This window comes from Magnolia sinica, chromosome 3 (genome assembly GCF_029962835.1).
Source record: "Magnolia sinica isolate HGM2019 chromosome 3, MsV1, whole genome shotgun sequence".
Classification (NCBI taxonomy): domain Eukaryota; kingdom Viridiplantae; phylum Streptophyta; class Magnoliopsida; order Magnoliales; family Magnoliaceae; genus Magnolia; species Magnolia sinica.
This window is the reverse complement of record NC_080575.1, coordinates 59597783-59602935: the sequence shown is the minus strand read 5'-3', so window position 1 is coordinate 59602935 and position 5153 is coordinate 59597783. Positions and strand designations below refer to the sequence as shown.

The 5153-nt window shown below is 37.6% G+C and overlaps 1 non-coding gene across 1 annotated transcript; it reads right to left on the bottom strand.

The window, feature by feature from the left end:
* Positions 1–4508: 4508 nt before the first annotated feature.
* On the bottom strand, positions 4509–4615 carry LOC131241760 (small nucleolar RNA R71). The gene has a single exon (XR_009169323.1). It is a non-coding gene; the product is annotated as a small nucleolar RNA R71 (small nucleolar RNA).
* Between the last annotated feature and the right edge of the window lie 538 nt (positions 4616–5153).

Below are 5153 nucleotides of genomic sequence, written 5' to 3'. Positions count from 1 at the left end.
ACCAAACATCTTGCATAGCTAAAATCCAATTTTCATCAGCCAAGGCTTCATTTACATTTGATGGTTCTATCTGGGAAGTGAAGCATACATGATTACAAATGTTTTCAACTTATCTTCTGGTTTGAACACTAGTATGAGGGTTACCAATAATTTGATTAGTTGGATGGTCTTTGACTAGTTTATTCTTAGTTAAATCTGATTTTGATGAAGGTTCTGATTAATTATATATAATAACCTCATCATCGCGTTTCTTAGCTGGAATGATTGTTTGATCATTAATTACAACATTTATGGATTCTTGTATCACTCCGGTCCTTTTATTTAGGACATGATATGCTCTACTATTCAAAGCATACCCTAGAAAAACTAGCTTCATCACCTTTTGCTTCAAAATTTCTCAAATGTGCCCTATCACGTAAAATGAAACATTTGCTTCCAAAAGTATGAAAATATTTCACTGATGGATTTTTGTTTGACCAGAGTTCATAAGCTGTTTTATTTAAACTTGTTCTTACATATACTCAATTAATAATATAAAAAGCAGTGTTAACAGCTTCAGCCCATTAATTTTTTGCTAATTTTTTACTATTAAGCATAATAGTCCCCATTTCTTGTACAACTTTATTTTTCATTTCAGCTATACCATTTTATTAAGGAGTTTTAGGGGCAAAAAATTCATGTAATATTCCATGGTCATCACAAAACTTCTCAAAATTTCTATTTTAAAATTTTGTTCCATGATCACTTCTTATCTTTTTCACAGGCAGTTCTTTTTCTATCTGGATGCGTTTAAATAACCTTTTGACTTCGTCAAAAGCATCCGACTTTTCTCTTAAGAAGGCTATCCATGAATATCTAGTATAGTCATCAACTACAACTAGAAAGTATTTTTTACCTCCTCTACTCTCTGTTTGGCTTAGTCTAACAAGGTCCACATGGAGTAATTCGAGGGGTCTAGATGTGGCTAAGGAGTTTACCTTTTGTGACTACTCCTGATTTGTTTGCCTATTTGACAAGCATCACATACTTTCTTTTTCAACCTTTTCAACTTGGGTAAGCCTCGAAGATGATCTCTCTCGCTAAGTTTGTATAGATCTCTAAAGTTCACATGTCTAAGACGTTGATGCTACAATTCAGTTTCGTCTATTTGGACCATATAGCAAGAGTGACTTGTGAAACATGATTCATCAATGATATAACAATTTTTAGAAGTTCTTTGACCATTTAATATTATATGACTGTTGAGGGTCAAATATTGCATATTAGACCCTAGTTATCACATGATTTTATGTACATGATAATGTTCAATGCCCTATTTTAATCATGTTTGTGTTGTAAGGTGAATTTAGAAGCCTGGACTTAAAAAGGGTACTAAAAGCATGGATTTAACACTAAAAATCACCAAGGCAAGGGACAGATCTTAGGGAACCGAGATCGAAGAATTCACATGCTAAAGATCCAAGAAAACTTAGTGATTGAAGTTAAAAGGGCCTAAAAATTGTCCTGAATGCAAGATCACAAGGTTCCCACAATCTGTTTGGCTCGAAACTTTATATCTGGCCTGAGGACCCTAAATTAATCGTACACATCGAAATTCAGCCCTTGGATCTTTATGAAAGTGGCCCAATGGATAGATTATCCACTAAATCTCTGATTTAGGGCCCACCTGATACCTGGATATGCTTCAACTTTGGTCTCAACCCCTTAAATGAGATGACAAAATGGATGGGCGGAGCGGATTTCTCATAAGAATCACAATGGACCCCACATGCAATGCGAGAGTGCACACGTGGTGCACTCTTGCACCACACTGGTCGCTCATTCGGCCAAAGTCGGGCTGACCCGACTGTTCTCGCTTGAGCGGGACAGCGTCCGCATGCTGTCTCCTCTAAGACGTGTTGTGGCCCACCATCGGGGCCCACATGGCTGATCCGGACTGTTCATTGTGTCCAAAAGGGGGGACGATTGTACCCAAGGTGTCTTCTTGGACCCTTGGACGTGTACACACGTGGATCGCCAAAAATGCAGGATAAACGACAGGAAGATTTGATATAGTGGGCCACGCCAAACTCGACCAAAATCACCCCTTTCTAACCAAAATTTTTCTAGGAATCCAATAGATGGGGTGGATCTCTCCGTAAACATCACTGTGGGGCCCACCGAACACGTTAACGCAATGAATTTCACAGGATATGCACGGCTGTGAAATACGGGACTTGCAGGGAGTTACGTGCATGATCATAGTCGAATGGCTTATCCAAACCATCCAAAATCTTTAGAGGGTGGCCACAACCATAGCCATGAAGAAAAAAAAAATCAAGTCTTGGACAGCAACCATCCAGAAAATCAATTTAAATGCAACTTGTTGTGTTTTTCTTTTACATGCGAAAGGTGTTACGAACGCAGCTTCTTCTGCGTAAAGACCCACCACCTCTGCTGCAAGCCTCCACCGACTCCCCTCCTTATGCTTATAAAAGGGAGAGAGAAAGAGAGAGAGAGTATCATCTTAGATGTTTGAAGAAGCAAAGGCGAGAGAGAGAAAGAGAGGGCGTGGGACGGCTCGGGTTCCTTCTTCCTTTTCCTTCTTTACTTTCTTTATATCTTTCCTTTAAAAGATCTTAGCATGATCATGATTATGTTAGGCTAAACCTCTTAGCTAGGGCTAAGCGGTGAAGCTTGTAGTGTGATGGGAGACTTTTCTTTATGTCATTGATTCCTGTTTAAGTTGAACTGATTTTGATTGTAAGGAATATTTTTAGTTTTTAATGGTTTATTGTGACTTAAATTACAAAGGATTTGTGATAGCTCTGAGCATGTCCTTTTCATTATTATGAGTTTGAAGTTAGGAAGCCCTGTTGTTCACCATCGTCTCATGGACGTGGTTGGATGATGGAATCCTTCCCTATGTTCATAACTCTCTCAGAATGGATGTGGATTGGTTAAATTTTGTTGTTTACTTTGTCTTATGGGCATTGTTTTGTGATGGAATCAATTCTAATTCTCATATCTCTCATCTCTTGAAAAACTAGATCATAGGAAGTTCAGATTTGATTTTGATGAAATATCTTCCAATTGGATAAATATGGGACTCTGAATCCAGTTGTGTTTGTGAATCAGGCATAGATCTCCTTGATCTCTATAAGTGGATCCTTGGCACCCTAGTTTCTCACCTTTGAAATTTACAAGTTTTAGTTTAATATTTCACTATCATTCTCTTAAATTTCCCTGATTTAGATTACATCTTCTGCTAGTTCTAGTTCTAGTTACTTTCAGATTACATACAAGGTTCAGTCCTGTGGATTTGACCTCGATCTCACCGAGATTATTACTACATCGCAACCCTATACTTAGGGTGGTGAACAAGTTTTTGGCGCCATTGCCGGGGATTTACGGTTATGGTTTTCTGAGATTGACTAGTTTTAGAATTAGGTTAAGATTAGGATTTTTCTAGTTTTTAATTCTAGGTTTAGGTTTTTCTATTTGAATTCTAGAAACTAACCTAACTTTCTTGTTTTGTAGGACTTTGAGTTAGACTTTCTAAATTGGTAATATCTTTCTAATCTTTCTAGTTTTCTATTTTTAGGATTAGGTCTTATTTTCTATATTTGGAAACTTTTTATTTTCAGGATCTCTTTTATTCTTAGAAACTAACTTACTTTCTAATTTAGGTTTAGAACTTTCCTAAATTATTTTTAGAAACTTTCTAGTTTCCTTTTTTAGAAACTAGTTTACTTTTTTTTTTTGAAACTTTCTAGTTTTAGACTTTCTATTTTTAGGAACTGACTTATTTTGTTTTGTTTTGCAGGATCTTAATTTAGGAACTTCTGATTTGGTAACCTCTTTCTAACTCTTATTTCTCTTTACTTCTAGATTTCCATTTCCTTTCTTTCTTTTAGGTTTAGGTTTAGAATTTGAATTGAGGGTTGCGAGTGTTTTATGCTCAAGTGGGTCCTTGACAACACTCGACGTCTCTTGACCGAAGGAGGATTGGTTGAGGGGATGATTATCCATCATAGGACTAGACACCGCTTGAGATCCCTGAGTTAATTAAGGTTATGGCTGCAAATCAACTGGCCAATCAACCAGAAGGACTACCTCAACCTAGGGTTGGGGAAGTCCAGGATGAGAATGAGGTGCATCAAGCACCCCCACCTTGTACTTTATAAGATTATTTACAACTGATGGGGGTGAGCACACCCTCATGCATGGTTTTTCTAGAGAATACGGGACACATGGATATCAAGCCAGGGGTGATCCAACTCCTTCCTAAATTTCATGGATTTGAGTCAGAAGATCCATACTTACACCTGAAAGAGTTTAATGAGATCATAGCCACTTTATACTCTCCTAACATATTTGATGACATGGTCAGGCTGAAACTCTTTCCCTTTTCTTTGAAAGAGAAAGCTAATACATGCTTGCATTCATTGCGTCCTCGATCTACTGGCACATGGAATGATATGATAAGGGAGTTCATAAAGAAGTTTTTTCCACATCATAAAACGAACACCCTTAGAAAGTCAATCATGAACTTCGCCCAAAAGGAGGATGAAACATTCTTCTAATGTTGGGAGCGGTTCAAGGATCTTGTCAGTTCATGCTCACAACACGGATTTGAAACGTGGCGCATTACACACTTCTTTTATGATGATCTGACATCTTCCATGTGCCAATTGATTGAGACAATGTGCAATGGGGAATTCATGAATAAAAATGTTGATGAGGTGTGAGACTACTTGGATAGACTCGTTGAAAATGCACAATCATGGGATACATACCCAAAACCAAGCACCATGTCTAGGCCGACTCAATTCAAGGAGAGGGGTGGAATGTATCTCCTGAAAGAGGACAATGATATCAATACTAAAATGGCTTATCTCACCAGGAAACTCAAGGCCATGGAATTAAAGAAGGATAAGGATAAGGAAATTGTTTACGGTATTTGTGCTTGCAATGTTTACACAACTGAAAATTGTCCAACAATATCTGCCTTTCAAGAGGTGTTGAATGAGCAATCCAATGCCATGAACAATTACCAAAGACCTTTCAATGGACCTAGCTCAAATACATAGAATCCTGGTTAGAGAAATCATCTAAACTTCAGTTGGAGGAATAGACAAACTACTACCCCTCAAGGTTTCTTCAATCAAAAT